The sequence below is a fragment of the Rhipicephalus sanguineus genome, chromosome 8 (genome assembly GCF_013339695.2).
Source record: "Rhipicephalus sanguineus isolate Rsan-2018 chromosome 8, BIME_Rsan_1.4, whole genome shotgun sequence".
Classification (NCBI taxonomy): Eukaryota; Metazoa; Arthropoda; class Arachnida; order Ixodida; family Ixodidae; genus Rhipicephalus; species Rhipicephalus sanguineus.
Window position 1 is genome coordinate 110106951 of NC_051183.1, and position 21599 is coordinate 110128549.

Below are 21599 nucleotides of genomic sequence, written 5' to 3' on the forward strand. Positions count from 1 at the left end.
CGTTAGAAGTAATGGCGGCGTTGCATCACAAAAGGGGTAATTGTTAGGGTTTAGTTTTTCTTAAGCATGCTTTTTTCACTGAACACCAACTAGACAGACGATCTTAGACATTTCAGCTTTAAAACTGCAGCGCCCGGCAAAGAATGCGCAGAACGCCACGGCGCTGGAGGGAAACGCGCTCGGGACGCTCCAGGCGCCGTTGTTTGTAGAAACTGAAGGGAAAAAAATGTAAGAGCGTTGATATAGACGCCGTCGCGACAAGAAACACGACTAAAACTAGAAAACATGATAAAGGCGTTCACGATCTGCCTTGTTTCGGAAGGGCAGTTCACTCTTAATGCACCACATTGTTTGTTACTATCGCAACAGCGTCATCAATACGTTGGAAAGAACGGCCAACATTGTATGCAAGCTTCCCGTACGTAGGATCTTTCAGTTCATTTCATTGGGGCGCCATCAGACGTCACAGGGCGAGTGAAACGTGGTCAGGTGACCCCGCGAGAATCGAGTTGAGGGTAGGCCTCCATTTTATTGTATTTTGAGTGTTCTAGGCTGAATAACTTCGGACTGCGTGCCCCTACCGCTGCCGTTCTTGCTGCACTAATCTCTTCAGCCTCCAGTTTACGCAACCCGAAAGTAAAAACTGTAAAACAATGATGTCAGGAAAAGTGTTAGAGGGTCCCTTTAGAACATCGAGCATGACCTTTCCGAACACATATTTCTATAATAAACTACGGCGTTCTTATGCTTTGATACTTACGCAGATTCATTGGCGCTCAGCGGAGTGTTCATCACAGACTTGTTTGTGGTCACATTGTATTTATAAAGGATGCGCTTGAATGGTTGTAACTGACTTTCGGCAGGCTTAGGTCATAGACGAGTGTTCGTTGTGAGGATTTACTGAACTCATTCAATATCTAAGCAATGACCGAATTGTAATGGAATAAAATCAACACAATAAGTGTAAAGCCAGCGGTTGTACACAATAAATGTGTGGATATCGCGAATGGCTTCCGTAGAGTCGGTGCCAAGAACGAGCTTACAGCACCGCTCCGCTTCAACAAAGCGTGTCAGTGCATCAAGGCCGTCCCGCATAGCCGCTAGTTCAGCGAGATATGCCGATGGTTTGGGGTCAGCTGCATACGGGCATGTCTGTCCTGCTTCCGGTAGTTTTGGGCATACCAGTGCGGTGTGAGCCATATTATTGCTGATGCTGGCATCGACATGTCCTGTAAGAATGCCTGGTTTGTGGTCGGTGCGATGAAGACACAAGACCAACGGCGCCATTGTCTGTAGAGTAATCGGGCGATGATGGTGGCCAAGTGCCTTGTTATCCGCGAGTTGTATTAGCTGCCATGGAGGAGGACTGGTTGTAACTATGGTAACAGGTACTGCGTGTCCCGTATAACGAGCTAATGCAGCCACGTTGGGAAATCTTGAAGTTTTAGTGCGTGAGCAGAACGCCGTTGATGTACCAGTTCATTATTCCTGTTAAGTAGTGCCTCTGCTTGAAAATTCGGAACGGATGGATGGATGAATGGATGGATAAAGCGATGGATGGATGGACGTACGGAAGGACGCGCGGACGGTCAAAGATCATTTGGTGCGCTAAGCAATGCGTCGCATTTAAAAATAGCACGAAAAAGAACCATTTAGGCTTGAGAACTGCGTAGTCGATCTCGTTGCTGTTGCGTCTTGAAGCTCTCACGCTCAGCGTCCGCATTGCGTGACATAGCGGCGTCTATTCGTGACATTCGAAGCGACCAAAAACCGAACATACAACTGTGTGTGTGATGGTATCGTGCATAATGCTCGGGGCGGTCTTTGTCGAAGAATACTTAGGACGCTTCAATCTAGTGGCCACACGTGACGACTGCATGGTGATTGGTTGTGCATAATTATTAGTGCAGAATCAATAAGGTACTATCGTGAGCAATATGAGCTCGAACACACGAGCGCGTGGCGAATAGCCTCGAACCCTACATCGGCTGATTCGCAGCGGCCGCTGTCGGAAACAAAGTGGAAAGGGCGCTGCGCTTCCGCTAGCTGTTGACACTCCCGCCTCGATATCGTTGCTGCAAAACGGCAGCTTATAGCGTGTCAGTGGCCGCTAGCGGTGATACCAATTCGCATCAACGCGCATAACCATACCTAATGACCCATCAGGCTATGCAGCTGCTGAGATATCAGCTGTTGCATAGCGTGCCGTGATGCACAGGCCATGCTTGTATTACACCTAGATGGTGTTGGCTGATCATTTGGTACGCCTCTTTTATTTATTTTGTGTTTCGTGCAATTTTTTTTCGTTATCATTGCTAGCGGTCGATGGTACGCAATCAGCTGCTGTTTTACAGCAATGATAGTGAAGCGGGAGTGCCAACAGTCAGCGGAAGAGCGCTCTTCTTTCCCCTCCGGTTCCTCCAGCGCCATCCACGTATCACGTAATCTCGGTTTTGAGGCTATTTGCCACGCGCTCGCGTGTTCGAGCTCATATTGCTTACGACAGTACGTTCGCACTCTCATACGCCAGTGAGTTTCGCAAGTTACGATCATGAAAAGATGTGGGGCCGTCACATGTGTAATTACACTTTTCTAGATACAGAAAATGTAACGGCACTTACAAAGTGTACTTATAAAGTGCGACAAGCTCTCTAAACCTATTAGCCTGAATTTTATTTATTATTATGGCTAATTACCGTCAAGTGCTCGCGACCACATCGTAGTAACCACTGCCAGCATAGGTGCAGCCAAACCCTTGTTACTATAACGATGATTTTTTTAATTGTTAATATATTCTAATAGCACCAGTTGTATTCCCTTTTCTAACATTCTGTGTTGCTTTCTCTGCCCGTAAGTTATTCTTTGTAGTCGTATCGTAGCCACATTTGCAACCGATACAATGCTGCCAAGACAGAACAAGTGATAACGCTCTTGCCGATGGTGCCGACGCATCCTGATGGCCGGACGCGCCGATAGTTTCTGTCATGCAGCCCAGCTAGCGGTGGCGGGAGATATTGCAAAGCCTACCCTTTGGCGCACGCAGCATTATCGTAGTGATAGTAGTTTTGGCAACCATGGCACGAGCAGAAAGCGGCCAGAGCTTGCATTTTGCGGAGCCCAGTTTGTACGAGGTTTGCCAGCGCACGGCTGCGCTACGCCTCATGGCTCTTCAAATGCACCGGTATACGCTGTTCGGATTTTCGTCGGAGCTAGATTGGAGGCCTCTGCACTTCGTTGAGCCCATTCCAGCACAAAAAATATGCGAAGTCTGTGGGTTGCTTTCTAAATGGGCCATCTTTCTCCCCTGTCGACACGTCGTTTGCAAAATGTGCTATGAACAATGCTTTGTCAACGACGTTTACGAATGTCCAATCGACAGTGTCCAGTTTTGTGAAGAAAACGTTCAATGGATGGAATTTCCCGTGGAAAATCTGCTGAAGCGCAAGGTAAGAACTCGGAATTTTCTAATTAGGAGCTCATATTTGTATGTTGTGCAGATACTGTTGGCGTAACTTGCTCAAATGATAGGATGCAGGACGTAACGCTGGCGAGTAGCTTCATAAATGTCAGCTTGCGAGGATGTAGTACGAGTGGGCGTGTCGATACGTAATCTTTTATAAGCAAACAGCACATTGAACTAACAGAAGAAAAGATTGGATGAAGCGCTTCGTCTTACTGTTTTATTTTCTCTTGTAAATTAAGCGCGCACAATTTTTTTTCGTATGGATTACTTTGCAACTACAACCATGGACGCAATGTGCCAGCTATAACAGGCATTAACTAGGAATAATAAAGAACAATGCTCTGTGTACAATGTCGTGCTGGAAACACGAGAAGTTGCTCTATGCACAGTGCGACGAAGATGCTGCCAACGCGTTGGCGTAAAAATGGTTCCTGGCCGGCAATATAGTAAACGCCGGCCAGTTACCTGGCCGGCGGTGCCGGCAATATAGTAAGGACCGCGAAGCGGCTCGGCGTTGGTGACAGGCCCCCAGTGACACGCACTAACCATTGACACTGGAACGGTGGTGACACCTGTGGAACTTTGTCAGTGTTCGGGCATATAAGCATTTCCGCCGTCGGCGTACTGCGTAGTGCATATAACACTGTTTGTCAATCGTAACGACCAATCAATTGCCTTCATTCATTACTGAGCAATTTTCTTTTTTTATTGACATGATGTAAGGAGATGTTGGCGCACGAATAAGGCGCCGGCTACTCATTAAAATCCGGCGACAATTTGCAAATTTGGAGAACGTTACGGCAATTTCCTACGAAAATTACTGAAAGAACTGTGCTGCTCTTTTATGCGAATTGAATCGCCGCCGAGCCACTTCCGGTAATTCCTGCACGACGTCGTACGTGGAGCATCACTCAATAATAAATCGCTTTTGAAATGCTTGATAACTCTCTCGTTAAAACCTCGAATGCTGCAAGGGCATGAAGCAGCTGATTTGTAAGGTTGTGCAAAGCTTCTTCAAAACCGATGTGTGATGGTATTTGGCGAAATGCAAAGCGAGAAAATGCCAAACACTGTTTGCGTAGCTGTACTATTGCACTATGGATGTGTGTGGCGCACTCTTCATATATGATCTGGCTCACATTCGAGATGGGTTAATGGCTTGCGCTTGTTTTGTTTGCTATGTTTCATACCTAATTGTTATAGCTTTAGCGCTACAGCGGTAAAGCGCTCGTTCCGCAGAAAATTGCGGTGTCGGCGTCGTTGGTTGCGAGCGAAAAATCAGCTTGTGTGGCGTCGGGAGCCAAAAATCAATTAGGTGGCGTAGGGAGCCAAAATTTAATGGGCTCCTGTAATAATTAGTTAATTCGTTCCGATCAGACTATCATTCACATCGTTCATCGACAGGGCGCAGAAGCAAGCCTACTAATTTTGAAAAATGGTTGCATGGACTGTTCTTTTTCGAAGGCAGACCTGCTCCTAGAAAAGAAGTTGTGTGCGACGCGACAGACTCGAAAATTCATTGTCACAGCACACACTCTCGCCATTCGGCGCCTCCGTTACGAGATAAGCTAGTGATAAGGTAAAAGCGTGTACCCGAATGCTCTTTACTTTTCATTCACTCATTCGTTTTTTGAACACACTAGGTCACGCATGTTCACCTTTGCATTTATTAAATAATATCGCGCGAGTGTTAAACCTGGACATAGTAGCACCAAATATACGCGAGAAGTAACCAGCTTTTCTACATAATGCGCGAGCACATAGAGCACACTCGTGCGCTTGCACCGTCTGCTACTCTGTTTGCCTAGAGATGCATCCGTACTTGCAGCCTTATCTGTGCGACCATGTGTTCTGAAAGAAGCCGGGACGCTGATCGTCGTGAAGCTCATCTCGTTGCTTCACGCCGATAATAGAAACTACCTTATCCTGGGGTCAACCCCCGTGCGATAATATGAAACAATCGAAAGGGTGAACACTAAGGGATAAAATCACCTCTTACGCTTTTTCGTGTATCCTTACATACCACGTAAACAACTCCCTTTAAAGATACAGGTAACTCCCTTTCAGAAATTCGCTCCATTTACTACTCTCTGAAGAGAGTACGATGATCACCAAAAGTAAGCTAACATAGATATTTAAAGGGAGTTATATATGTGGCAAGTCAGGAAGGACTTACCAAAACGATGAACATGTATAATCTTTTTTTTTTTTTGAAGCTAGGATTTGGATAGCAACGAGCTGAGTTCTTATCCACGGGGCTGCTTCATGCTGAACTCAAACCAAACGTGGTGTAGAATGTCACTGCTTCTCATTTTAGCGTGTCGTCTCAAGAACACTGTAAACTGATGGAAAAAAAACGTGCACGAAGCATTGCGATTGTCATTTGAAATGCTTGCCTCACGTCAGTTGCTCGCAGTGGCTTTGTTGCCGCATGCCTCGTTATCAACCTATGTTCGGCTATTCAAGCTACCACACTTCGTAACACTTGAAGTCGAGATAACAGGTGAATTCTTATGAGCATCCATGTAAGTACACCAAGACCGAGAGTAAAATCTCGTTAATTCGGATTTCAAGGGAAGGTAAAAAAATGTACCCGGATTAACCGAATTTCGAATTATGGTAAGTTTCAAGAAAACAATGAAGAAATGATTACTACATCAATACACTTTCCTTTCTTTGATGAGTACGCAAATCCTTCACTTACTTAGCATAAGAGCAATGTAAAAGCCGCAATTTTCGTCATCTTGCGACCTCTTTCATAATACTACCGTGGCGCAAGAGTTCTGACGTTATTGCGCACCGCCACCATGCGCAAGGGACGATACTTTTTTTTTCGACGGTCAACGAAATACATTTGTCGTTGCCGCTTGAGCATTTGTCGTCAAGAAAGCGAATGCGCATGGCGACCACGCCGTTTTGAACGCCCGCGGCCAATTTGGTGGCACACGCGGAGGTAAACGCAAACCGGCATGAACCGTTCTGGCTTTCCTGTCGTTACCGTGCGGTCCGCAGTGATGACGACGGCAATGCGGACTGCGCCGCCTCGTTTCACCTGGCCGCGAACGTCGTTTTCACTGTTTTGCGCCGCACATATCTGGCGCTGCGCGCTCGGTGCGCTTAGGGTACCTTGATGTCAGCGCGGCCGCGGCGGAAGAGGCGGACACATCGAAGCACCCTTGGTGTGCTCCCACAATTGTTGGAATTAAGCGGGTTGCGGCCAAATATGACTGATTTAACGAGCGTTTGACGCCACAAAACAATTCATATTATGGCCCGGATGGGATAACGCGTCGGAATTACCCTATTTTCCAAATTAACGAGGGTCGAATTAACGAGTCTTGACCATATTACATAGTTCTGCATCGACTAATACAATTGTTTATGAGAATTTACGAAAATCTTAGAATCTAAGAATTTCGCGAATTGACTTAAAACTGCGTGAATATTTTTCTTTTGTTTTCAATTTGGAAGACAGAGAATAACCTGACTATAACAACACTGTAATTCAGCACAAATTCTTATACAGGCATAGTATACGTAAGCCTAATGATGTTAATGTTACCGATTTTGCAACTATTGCGAGAGCAAAGAAAATTGAGAAATATTTAAACGTATTCTATAAATTCATATCTAACACGGCTGTGATTTGGATGCCGTAAATGATGAACTGCTTTATGTGGTATTTATGTTCAAGAAGGTTGCTTACTGGAGCGCTTAGTAAAGAACTCCATCACACAATCTAAACCTTCTTTAAGTGTGTGTCGTTATGTCGTCTTCCATACTTTCTCGAGTCTTGAGCGCTGAGTGCAGCGCCATGTCGTTTGCAGAAATGCCGTATCTCTGTGTGGAAATGAATCAAGGCTTTGTACAAATGTAGATTATTTTTTTTTTCATTTTCCCTCAATTTGCAGTTTATCTCTAAAGCAAACAACTGCACAGAAGTACTGTCTCGCCGACTTTCACATCTGTCATTCCTCCTAAATGTAACAAATTTGGCCATAGTTGGCGCAGACTTGGTTTCATAACAGCCCTTAGACATTTTTAATTTTTCGTGTATGAAAACTGCAGTTTGATCCAAAGCATGCGCGTTGTCAAGTCTGATTACCGTTTTCAGGACGCAACATTTGGAATGCGAGAAAGAACATTACAAACAGAAACCTTTGTTGCTACCAGACGAATAACAGCAAATCTGATGCCAATTTTGGATAGTTTTTCATACTTATTTGGTGCTCTTGGAAAACGTTTCCTCTATTTCAGGTGAAATGCTGGAACGAGGAGAACGGCTGCGACGCTATCATGAATCTTTCAGGCATACTGAGGCATTTTGCTCAAGACTGCGACCATCACTCAACGCGCTGTCCCAACTGCTCAGCGCTCGTCCTGTGCCGAAGAGTGTGCGCGCATCGTAGAAGTAACTGCAGCATGCGTGCATCGTTCAACCAAGCCCAACAACTGCAACCATCGAAAGACTCCGTTGAAGAAGCTATGTTCACCGCTTTGGAGACGATATTGGAAGAACATGCTAAAGAAATGAAATCTGGTCTTGACCAGGTTGTACGAGACCACAATACCATCTACGACAGACTGAACGAGGTTTCGCACATCGTAAATGGGCTAAGAGAGACGGTGATACAGACGTCAAAGAATCAAGCCCGTACAACTAATGAAGCCAGAATTGCAGCTGTCAGAGAACTCAGAGAAGATCTCGCTGCACAAGGTGACAGAATTGACGAAGTTTCACAACGCATAACCGCGTTTCACGAAGATGGTAAAGGAGTCGTCGAGGCAACAAAACAATTCCTCGAGAACCTTGAGCAGAGCAACTCCGAAATAAGGCGACGCATTGCCGCAGATGACAACCGCCTGGAAAGAGTCTCAGAAGCCATGAGCTCCTTCAAGGTTGTTTTTGATGAAGCGCTGGAGCGTGCTACAGAGATCATGTCGCAAAAGTTCACAACATACATTGACTTCTGTGCCGCAGAAAAGCCTAAAGAAGCGGAAAGCGGCCAGAAGGCATCGAATGAGACAGAAAATCAGCTCCTTGCGCAGAAAACACTTGGCATTAAAAACTACTGGTTTTGTGTCAAGGAAATTAGCACATTGAAACAACAGGCGATATCTAAAGGTAACGCCAGGTTCTTCTGCGAACCGATTTACCTGTGCGGCTATCGCATCTCCCCAGGATTGTATCTGCAGAATAATGAGAACTCTGTGTTGGTGCACGCGCGCGCACAGCTGCATAAAGGGGTAATCGATGAATTTCTACAGTGGCCTTTCTCTCACAATGTCAAGCTCACATTCATGGGTCCATCTTTAGACAAAGGCCGCGAGCTCTTAAGTGTTACCCCTTTTGATCTGAGACATTTTGGAAGGCCGACTGCACAACGTATTCAAGCCTTTTACTTGACCGCTTCGTTGCCCCTGGAGGACCTTGAACGTGACGGATGCGTTAAGTCCGATCAACTCTGCGTGAAGTTTGAGCTTGTGCCATGAACAGAGTAACAGGATAATTTGATGCAATTTCTCTGGAATGAGTTGTGAAATTCTGACTGAGGAAAAGTAAGTCTCCAAGTGCATTAAACTTTCTAAGAATATAAGAAAAAACCGAATAAACTGTTTTCTGATATACCTGCATTTTATGCATTCAATTAAGCTTGAATATATCGTGTCTTAACTGCGACTTCGAGCAATTTTTCATTGTTTTTTAATTTTATGTCCTTTAATACTCATGCGGAATTGATGTTCTGCCTTAATTGTGCTCATTAACAGGCGAGCGACGCTACAGTTACAGCTTCTTTTACTATTATGTAGCCTTTCGATTTCGCTTTCTCTGAATAAGAGACGCGTACATTTCTTTGGTGGATTTTCGTCGCAGGTTGCTGTGAGGCAGACAGCTTCTTCGTTCGCTTACGGGCATGGCTATCACTGCAATTGGTGAAACCGATAAGTTAGCCCACCATAAAAGTAAAGCGAAAAATGCCAAAAGAAATGCGGCGCAGTGAGAACATTACAAACTGGTATTTTCTTCCCATTTATTCCAGTATGCATCAACAATAAGGCCACATTTCTCTCTTTCTTAGCTAACCAGTTATATCTGGAGTGCTGTTCCATAAATTTATTCACAGGACATCACGCTAGTATGCTTAACGTTGCTAGCGTGGCGCTGCTGAGGCCGAAGGTGCGAATCCTACCGTGACGGGCGCGCTACAGCTAGGTTCAAATGAAAATACCCTCTTGGCCCTCATAGACTTGCGGATGCGTGAAGGACGAGTGGTTCTAGAAATTCGCAATCGCCCAATACACCGTGCATTCTATCGATATCCTGATTCCAGAAAATGAAGCGTGAGAATCTCAAATAACGTTGTAAGGCGTGTGTCTTCCGAGAAAAGGTTATTTTAAGCGCTAAAAAATACCTTTTGTTACGTACAGGGCAGGGGCGAAGGCAAGGGAGAGAAGGGGGGGGGGGGGGCTTATATGCTTTCAGCCCTCCCCGAAATTTCAACACAAAAGTGTTTTATGCTGGGATCCATCACGGCCTCACTGACGTATTTCCGTCACGGATACGAAGTTGTAAAATATACAATAACAGATGGCAAAGAAAAAAAACCTAGAAGAAAAAGTTCCGTTGCCGGGAGTCGAACCTACGACCCCTCGATCCGCAGCGCGCGGCGCGAAACCACTCAGCCACAGAGCGCACGTTGTTAGGCTCGCTAACGGCAAGCTATTTATATACACCATTTACCGTTCGCGGTACTCAGAGCTCGGTGGCTTCAGCGTTTTCTTGTTATCACTAGCGAGAGGGCGCGAAGAGCGCGCAGGGCGCGCCTTAAAGGTTGTCGCCCCGGGCGTCGCGATGCGAGCGCCCTTCTACAGGGGGTGTCTCTCATGTGTGCGTGTTTAACACTTGATGGGGGCGGTTTGTACGTCTTGTCCTTCCACCGCAAGTTTCCGTTGACGATTCAGAGAGCACGGAGATCACTTCGCTCGCTGCAGCGGCCTCATTTCCGAAAAGATCGCGCTGCTCACTCGCACAGAAGTAAAAATTGTGACAGTTGTTAGTTCGCGCTCGTCCTGTGTATGCTGTTTTTGTGCGTCCTTTTTGCTTTAGAGCACGCTGCAAGTTTTCAGCTGCTTGCCATTCTTCGCGTGACATTACAATTTGCTGCTGCCATTCCTTTGTGTTTGTGTAGAAACAATGCACAATAAAAGCTAAACTACCTCTGTGAAGACATGTTTCACATTCGTGTTATACCGATTCCTAAGAAAGGGGGATCAGCCATGTTTTTTTTATATTCTGATGCACCGCCTAATAAAACAGCCACCTGCGCGGCAAATCATCCCTGATTTTTTTCTAGAATTCATTTTTACAGTCGAAAAAACACATTGGTGAGAACATTTCTGACCCCTGGGGGCTGTTTATCGGGCTGTGCAGCGTGTCACCATCAGAAATGCACTACAAACAGAGGTGTATTGCCACGCCTTTTAAATGCGAAGCATTTCTTAGCGAACTTCTGCGACTTTGAGCGTATCTATCTATCTATCTATCTATCTATCTAGCCGCCTACGACTTTCTGCTCTCCTGGTCGCTTGGTTCATCGAATGTGCACCAAAATTGGTATGGCGTAACATGACTGTATGACGAACGTAAATGACAAGTCATAACATGAAAATCATGACAGGCATGTCATGTACAGCATGATTTACATGCTACGCTCAAGGTGCGCTGGCGGCCGTTTCGCTAGCTTTATATACACCAAAATTGGTATCTTGCGACGTGACCGTGTAACGAACATAAATAACACGAGATAACATGAAAACCATGACACGCATGTCATGTACAGCATGACTTACGTGGCACGCTCATGGGGCGCTGGCGGCAGTTTCGCTAGCTTGATCTACCCCGAAATTGGTATTGCGCGACGTGACTGTATGACGAACATAAAAACTCCAGTTAACATGAAAATCATGACACGCATGTCATGTGCAGCATGACTTACGTGCCACGCTCATGAAGCGCTGGCGGCAGTTTCGCTAGCTTGATATACACCAAAATTGGTATCTTGTGACGTGTCTGTGTAATGAACATAAATAACACGAGTTAACATGAAAATCATGACATGCATCTCATGTACAGCATGACTTGCGTGCCACGCTCATGGAGCGCTGGCGGCAGTTTCGCTAGCTTGATCTACCCCGAAATTGGTATTGCGCGACGTGACTGTGTGACGAACATAAAAACTCGAGTTAACATGAAAATCATGACACGCATGTCATGTACAGCAGGACTTCCGTGCCACGCTCATGGAGCGCTGGCGGCCGTTTCGCTAGCTTGATCTACCACGAAATTAGTATTGCGCGACGTGACTGTGTGACGAACATAAAAACACAAGTTAACATGACAATCATGACACGCATGCCATGTACAGCATGACCTACGTGCCACGCTCATGGAGCGCTGGCGGCGGTTTCGCTACATTTATATACACCAAAATTGGTTTCTTGTGACGTGACTGTGTAACGAACATAAATAACACGAATTAACATAAAAATCATGACACGCATGTCATGTACAGCACGTCTTACGTGCCACGCTCATGGGGCGCTGGCGGTGGTTTCGCTAGATTTATATACACCAAAATTGGTATCTTGTGACGTGACTGTGTAACGAACATAAATAACACGAGTTAACATGAAAATCTTGACACGCATGTCATGTACAGCATGACTTACGTGCCACGCTCATGGGGCGCTGGCGGCGGTTTCGCTAGCTTGATCTACCCCGAAATTGGTATTGCGCGACGTTACTGTGTAACGAACATAAATAACACGAGTTAACATGAAAATCATGACATGCATGTCATATACAGCACGACTTACGTGCCACGCTCATGGGGCGCTGGCGGCGGTTTCGCTAGATTTATATACACCAAAATTGGTATCTTGTGACGTGACTGTGTAACGAACATAAATAACACGAGTTAACATGAAAATCATGACACGCATGTCATGTACAGCATGACTTACGTGCCACGCTCATGGAGCGCTGGCGGCCATTTCGCTAGCTTGATCTACCCCGAAATTGGTATTGCCTGACGTGACTATGTGACGAACATAATAACACGAGTTAACATGAAAATAATGACACGCATGTCATGTACAGCATGACTTACGTGCCACGATCATGGCGCGCTGGCGGCCGTTTCGCTAGCTTGATCTGCCCGGGAATTGGTTTTGCGCGACGTGACTGTGTGATGAACATAAAAACACGAGTTAACATGAAAATCATGACACGCATGTCATGTACAGCATGACTTACGTGCCACGCTCATGGGGTGCTGGCGGCCGTTTCGCTAGCTTGATATACACCAAAATTGGTATCTTGCGACGTGACCGTGTGAGGAACATAAATAACACGAGTTAACATGAAAGTCATGACACGTATGTCATGTACAGCATGACTTGCGTGCCACGCTCATGGGGCGCTGGCGGCCATTTCGCTAGCTTGATCTACCCCGAAATTGGTATTGCCTGACGTGACTATGTGACGAACATAATAACACGAGTTAACATGAAAATAATGACACGCATGTCATGCACAGCATGACTTACGTGCCACGATCATGGCGCGCTGGCGGCCATTTCGCTAGCTTGAACTACCCCGAAATTGGTATTGCGCGACGTGACTGTCTGGCGAACATAAAAACACGAGTTAACATGAAAATAATGACACGCATGTCATGTAGAGCATGACTTACGTGCCACGATCATGGCGCGCTGGCGGCCGTTTCGCTAGCTTGATCTACCCGGGAATTGGTTTTGCGCGACGGGACTGTGTGATGAACATAAAAACACGAGTTAACATGAAAATCATGACACGCATGTCATGTACAGCATGACTTACGTGCCACGCTCATGGGGTGCTGGCGGCCGTTTCGCTAGCTTGATATACACCAAAATTGGTATCTTGCGACGTGACCGTGTGAGGAACATAAATAACACGAGTTAACATGAAAGTCATGACACGTATGTCATGTACAGCATGACTTGCGTGCCACGCTCATGGGGCGCTGGCGGCCGTTTCTCTAGCTTGATCGACCCCGAAGTTGGTATTGCGCGACGTTACTGTGTGACGAACATAAATAATAGGAGTTAACATGAAAACCATGACACGCATTTTCCTCAATGACATGCAATGTATGCAGGTCTTTGCTGGCTGCTTCGCATTACATTGATTCCCACAATGCGTGGGATCTGCCGGCTTTTTTTTAAGGTGGCGTGTCACTAAACAGAGTTGTATTCTCACGAACTTTTCGTAGAGAGATTGCACAAAATAAACTTGGTCAATCTGTGATATTCAAGACAATATTGTATCTACCCGCAGTCTTAACAAGATAATTTTCTTGTTCAGACTGAGGACGCGCTTACATGGTGACTATGACTGTAGAACAAAGCAGTGTTGGAAGATGAACAGGTAAAATAATTTGGACTTCATCTTTATTCTTCTCAAATGACTGAATCTATATTCTACGGCAACCAAATGAAATGTGCTTGATTCTTTACGTTTTTACGTGACGTATGCACAAGTTTGACGCGCTCATAGTGGTTATTTTTTCGTCATTAGCTGCTCAATCATTTTATCTATAACAAAGTTCAGTGGTCGCGGTAGTTGCGGCAAAAGGCAAAAAAAAAGCTGGTCCCTTTTTAAATTCTCGTACGTAGATTTGGAGGACAAAAGTGGTACAAATCTGAACAGCCAAAAACACAAGGAACGACACACTAATATTTGTGATGAATATTGAGCGGACTACATTGAAATTGAGCGCGGTGGTTGTATCTCTGCTGTGGTAAAACTAGCACTTTTGTGCATGATTGATGCAGCGCTAAAGACGGAGACGAAAAGAAATTCAGAGTGCACAGGATTGCTTTAAGCCTTGTGCTTATGGTTCTCGAATGCTTTTCGTCTCCGGCGTTAGCGCTGCATCAATCATGCATGCATTCCAACTAGCATAACTTTCCATTCTACTGTAGAACTTTTGTACTTACCAAATGCAGGACTGTACATCTGTATATACATTCTTTTTGTTTCTTAATTTCTTGAGATTTTTTTTTTCCTAACAACCGAGTAGAAACGTGCAGCAGTCGCCAAGAAATAGCGACAGCAGCTTCATTTATATTTTATTTCGATTAAAAACATACACGGCACAAAAAATAGAACTTCCTTAATTGTACATATTGATGATTCTGCATAATGCACATGGGCACCGCTATGTTGGGCTGCTAAGTGAATGTTTTCTTATTTTTGTATATCATGTGGTGCAACAATTATTATTGTGCAAGCCAGCGCTTATACGTCTAACGGTTCGTTTACATAAAAGTAGCAAAAGAAGCGTGCGTGGCAATATGCTCATGAACCGTCGAATGCAGCAACCCAACTCTTTTCATGCGTATGCTTCTGCCGTAGCACAGTACGTTGATAAAGGTACAAAATGGCAAGGCTATAACCAAATATGGCAGCCTTGAAATCTAAACGTAAAATGGTTCATAGATGGCTTGCACTGAAGTCAAACCGCCATGCTGGAGTGCCAACATGGTGGAACACGAACTTTACGATGTCACGTTAACGTTATCAGTATGTTTGATTCAGGTTATTGTGTTATCCATGAGCAAATGCCAAAGATGTTTCAGCGGCGTTTTTATCACAGTGAATCAGATTGAGCGCCGAGGGATTATGCTGCCTTGGCATCACCTAAGCGGCCATATTGGAGTACCAGTATCTTAAGAAACTGCGTTGTGACGTCACGTTCAAGCCATTAATATGAATACGTTGTGTCCATGTACAGCCGGGGCCGCTTATGACGCAGTTAAGATGTTTTCAGGCAGCGGGGCCTCGCTTTCTACATCTCCAGGCCTCTTTTGTAAAAGGGGTACTGACACAAAATTTCGCGGCCGAGATAGCCTGCTGGATCGATTCCCGTGTACGTGCGTGTACCATCTGCAAAATATCGACAGCGAATAAAGCTTGGAAGGTATTTTATATGAATTTTGAAGTTCGCGAGCGCGATCCAGCATTATAGGCCGTACCTAGTGCATTGACACCCTCGGAGGTGACCCGAGGTGACCCCCCTACTTCCCCTACGTAACCGTTGTAGCCCGTACAAGTTATAATGACGTCATAGCCGCCATTTCTGTTTTGACGCTCTTCCCGACGAATCGCTCCTCGCCAGCGGGTCAAACCTGAAGTGATTCGCCACGTCGAAAGTTCCTTCCATCCCCGCCGCAAGAAAATCGACGCCATCAGACGACGGTGAGCCCGACGACGACAGACCGCGCAGATATCCGTCACTGTTCTGTGTGCTCACGTGACCGAGCGTTTCACTCGTTAGGTGGTGATAGTTGCACCCGGCGGCTTGTCGTTTTTGGAGCTCTGTGAAACCGAAACTGAGGCTGCGTCGGTATTGAGGAGCTTGTAATTAATTATCTGTCGCGCGCTGCAGCAAACGATGTGCCGTGTTGTGAATAACAGGCCCCCAGCAACACACTGCAGTAAAAAAACTCGGGGCGAAAATTTTTGTGTCAGGACTCCTTTAAGCGTGGTCTCCATTAGTGCCGAAGATTTGTATCCTGCTAAAAAGACAGGTTTACCCTTGGCTAGGGTAAAATCTTATACTGCGTGTGTCCAGATAAGAACGAACACGATGTTCCCCTCAGTAATCGCAATGTTGATGAAATTTACTACACGCTCATTCTTTAGACCTAAAACTATGACTTCAAAGTTACTTTGAGTGCACCAAGCGAAAAAACCATCTACTTTTCGGTCACGATATGTCTTCCTATCAAATAAAAAGTGAAGTTGAATATTTTAAGTATCTTATTTCCCTTTGGTGTCGATGGACCTCTGAGGAAGAATATCATTAACGTGGTACACGGCACACAATACCTGTATTCCGGAATTTATCACTTCAGAAAAGTTAGTGAGGATGAAAAAACTCGGTACGTACCTACTTTGATATTTGAGATTTCTTTTGAAAAATTGCCGTGGTTTTCGCACGCATCATTAAACTTCAAAACTGTATTACAACTTATGTAGTTTACCAAAAATCCCGAAGTTTGCAAAAGCTTTCTCAAAAAATCAATTTTTGAGTTTAATTAAAATTAAGTCGCTGGCAAGAAAAGCCCATTGTCTAACTTACGTCTATTGAAAAGTGGCATTACTTGCGTTACTAACAAGTCCTAATGCTTCAGATGCGACCAGCTCAGCCTAGTGGCCAGGCCATTAATTACTTGCTGCAAATCGGATGCAATTTGTTTACAAGTAATCGTACCCGAGAGAGTCACAAGGTAGCTAAAGGTCACAAGTTAAAAAAGACCAAATGCGCTCAGGTTGCATGATGCGGCAAACTTTGTCTCGCGACCGGCCGCTTAGCACACTTGAGTCGAGACAAAGTCTGCGGTGGCAGGCGCATGCGGCGTAGAGCGCTTGCATTATATCACTGTAGTTTCGATTGGGCGCGAACAGCGCTTGCGTGTGAAACAAAGTTCAGAGGGCGAATGACATAAGCAACACATTACAGCAAAAAAGTCACAGTTTCGCCGCAAAAGCGAAGCAATGAATCCGATAGCAACGAATTACAAAGTCACAAGAAGAACGCCAAGCAGCTTGATACTTGCAGCGCGCCCATCAAGCGCAAAGGACTCACGAAAAGATCACGCACATGATGACCACGAACTGATAACGGTAAGAGCTGGATACGTGCAGCGCGCTTCGCTGCTCAAACACAACGAAGGTCGCTCGAAAAGAACACACAGGTATACACAGGACGAGCGCGAACTCTCCCAGTTACTTATTCGTGTTTGAGCGGCGCGCTACAACCCAACGCTCTTAATAGTTTTGTTTTCTCGAAAACTGCGGCGCGTGGAGTGGCCCCTCCGCGTCTCTTGCCGCACGTTGGCGTTCGACGCATTGTTTACCAGGCGTTCCACATCGCGTGTGGGCACAGAAATGGGCCGCTTTTTAGTGTGCGGCTCAAGCGCCGTTTTCAAACACAAGCAAAGTCTAGGATCGATTCTTTAAAACGCCCCCTGCGGGCAATCTCGCGGGCGATACTGCACACGAGCAAGCACCTCAGAGATCTGCATACCGCCAGCTTTAAATGGTGCATATAAATAGCTCGCCGTCAGTATTCTACACAACCGGTGGCGCGTGGCCGAGTTGTTTAAAACGGCGCGCTGAGGAGCGAGGAGTCGCAGGCTCGAATCCCGGGGACGCACATCTGAAGTTTCTTTTTCTTTCTTTGTCGGTTTTATTTCGTATTACATATATATATATACATATACATATATATATATATATATATATATATATATATATATATATATATATATATATATCCGGGACATGACTGCAACGGCGAGGGCAAAAGCCAGCCGAGAGTGTCCATATAATTGCTGTTGCAATAAAAATAATACCTATTATTCGCCAACATTTTTTATATCATGACACGAGACCTGCGCCGGTATAGGTCGCAGTCAGCGCCTGTAGTGCTGCGGACGTGTGTTACTTCCTCTTTTCTGATGGCCTAAAAACATTTAGCCCCACTCTATCAACAGCAGATGACACAGGAAGCAAGCCTGTGGCATATAAATAAAGCTCTTATACATGCTCACGCTGGAGGAACAATTCAAACTGGAGTTGTTCTGACTCTCATGCAAGAACGTCGCTTTCAGCCGGGGGCTAAGAGAATTGTGTCCAAGTCCTTTGTTTTATGAAAGTAGCACTGATACAACATTGTGTCCTTGTGCGTCTGCAGACACGATAATCTCCCCAAGACGCGCGTTGATAACTATATTCTATGGCTTCGGGCGTAATCATACCGTTTCAGAATAGTACACTAGAAGGAAATGTGGCGCTACTGACTATGCGAGCTGTAATGCATGGCGCTTCCGCCAGCGTGGGAATGATGCGTAGTACATCAATCTGCCTAAGCTTCGTTCTTTCTGCTCTTTGTGGCTACGTGTGTCCTGCGGCCGCCTTGTCTCAAGACGAAGTTCAGAAAAAGTTCAGCAGTGCCACTTCCCCAAAGAAAGCCACAAGTACGTTCCAAGCCGCAAGCATTTAGGCTATGCGAATCCATGTAGGGCCTACTATCCAACATTTCCATGGTGACTGAACGATCGCAGCTCCAGCGTTCCCTCTATTAAATATTTTGGCAAACGCTATAGGCGTAACAGCCGAGGAAGAAATACATGCGCGCTGTACTCAAGGCACTCACAGCAAGAATACGGGCAATATTTTCATCGCATATTATTGACTATGTTGGTAATTAACAGCTTCTACATTTCATAGTGATACATTCATTATCTCATACGCAATCTGAGCTTCCTCTCAAGGCGCAAGCGGAGCTCACCCGCAATCAAACCACCGTTGATATAACGCGAGCACCCGCAGCCTCGGTCGGCCGTCGCAACGGGTATAGTTTACTGAAGTTCGCAAAGCGGCTGATCACAAGACAAAACTTGCCGCATTATGCAACCTAGCTGCGCATTTCTTGTTTTGGAACATCTCCTTTGTGACCATGTAGCGCAGAATTTTATTTAGCAATTTGCATTGCATTTGCAGCGCACGTGGAATGGCAGGGGTGCTAGACCGAGTAGGTCACATTGCACGCATTGTAACGCATAAGCAACGCCATTAAATAGTGCGACGTCTTATTATGTACAAGGCTTGAAAACGTCCTTGACTTCAATCAGAGACATTTCAAGAAATTTAAAATGGCCTTTTTGAGAAAACTATTTTCAAACTTAAGCACTTCCTGTAAATCACATATGTTTCAACTCAATTTGAAACGGTAATAGTGCTTGCCAAAACCATGAATTTCTCCAAAATAGAAGCTGAGATATGAAAGTCAATATATGCAAAGTTTTATTCTCCTCAGTTTAACTTGCCTACAGCAATCAATTCCCGAAATAGAGGTATTTTGGGCCATTTAACATGTTTGACATTTTTTTCCTCAGTAGTCCTGCAAGAAGAACGAGAAATATAATGTCCATACGATGGAATTTCACTTGTCGTTTGCTTGGAATAATTCTTGTGGTAAAAAAAGTGTACCGTGTTTTATTTAACCAGGTGCGCTCAACCTTGAGAAATCGCGAAGTAGGCATAAGAGCTTTCGGCGGCCGAAATGTGCGTGTTTTGTAGGGGGGGGGGGCAGGGGCGGGAGGCGAACAAAACGTTTTTTTTTTCGGGGGAATGCCCGACCTGTACTAAATCACATTTATTGAATCATATATTCGCAAAACTAACTGGAACGTCGTTGTTATGTGTCTAAAACCTGCACGTGGAGTAAGCTTCATCAAAATCTGGAAGGGTGACCTGGACATGGTGTTCCTTCTCATCTAGCCACACGCTATTGTGACCAGGGCAAGCCTTATAGCAATAACAAAAAGTTAACAATTACGGAATAAAACAGAATCAGCCCACGCAAGGTGCAATGTATTGAACATTATAGGAAGATAGATTCTTCATTAGGTGGCGTAAAAATGAGCTGTAAAGAATGATGAATAATGATGAAGATGGTTCCGTCGCATGTGTAAGGTGGTAAGTTTATGAAGTGATATATGACTGCAGCGTAATCTCGTGGCCGCAGGCTGCGTTCGATGTTTAAAAAAAAAAATCACGCATATTCAAAAGTGAATGATTATGAATGGGCGAAGCTCTGGGGATCGTTTGGTCACCGTGAATCTCCCCTTTGTCGTCCTTGCCGTTTTGCCGCCGCTTCCCGCGCCCTCGCCTCCGGAGTGGTAGCATGTCGTCGGCGTTCCCGTTGAGCCGCCGCATGCCGAGCCTTACGTTGGTTTTTATCCATGGCAGAAGGAGAATGTGCGGTCTGGAACACGCTTACATGCGCATTTGCACCGCAGCGTCCTCTCGTATATTTAAAGTCACATATATAGTCGATGACAAAGCTCGGTCCTAAGGTCCATAATGCGTACGTTGAAGTCGCCGACTAGTATGAAGGGTTTGTGCTTGTAGTTGTTTTATATTGTTTTGTCAAATTACGATTGTTGTTCCTCTATTGTAAACCTTTTTTTATTCACATACACAAATATGTTTCGACTATAGGAACGGTTTTCTAACCAACATGACAGCGGATAGTGAGTGTCGACGACAAAGCAAGGTCCTAAGGTCTATAATTTCGATTTTGAAACCACCGAACTGTATAAAGTGTTTGTGCTTCTAGATGTCTTATATTATTCTGTCACAATTATGATACGCTCTTGTGCACCGCAACGCCCCTAGCGAACTCCATGCAAAACTTAGGCACGCCGCCACCTCGCCGGACACGGGACATGCCTCGACCTTAAGGTGCTTCGCCCTTAAAACTCACGTGGTCTCTTATGCATTCGTCTGCGACGACTGGTACGCGCAAGCCATCTTCTTCTTTTTCTTTTCGCCCCCCTCCGAGATATTTCTGTACCTAACGTGATTTTAGTATTTCATCCAGAATCGGAGACACCACAAGCTTCGTGCACCTCAGGCGGAAAAGGGTAACAAAAGAATGGCAGGGATGCCAACCAGACGCGCGTCCTGTTTGCTACCCTGCGCTAGGATGAAGGGATTAAATAAAGAAAGAAAGCAGAAAGAAGGAAGCACCGTCAGGGTACATGTGCGTCTGCCCATTGCGCGCCTACTGCCAATCGCTCAACCCGGCCAATTTTAAAAACAGTATCAATGCCCGTGTCGCTTTTCTGGCCTGCTACGGCCTCCGTTATCGGCCCTCTATTGACCAAGCCAATGACCTCATGTGATGACGTTATTGTGCGAAGTCACGTTATGTGACCTCAGTGACGTTATGATGACGAAAGAAGGTGACGTCAAAACGTGATGATTTTTTGCATCACTCGTCTTGACGTCACCGGTGTGGGACGTCGCCAACGGTCAATTTCCGTTTATTATGAGGCATCTAAGGCTTTCGCCTTAAAACCACTCCGAGGAAAAAAACGAGAGAGTGGTTTCTTTCTCGCCTTCACTATGTTTCCCACAGGCGATATCACCTCCTCGCCACTTATTTCTTCATAAAGCACGTGTACAATGTCAGCACTAAGCGTTGAGCCTATCAGTATTTCGCGCTTGTCGGAT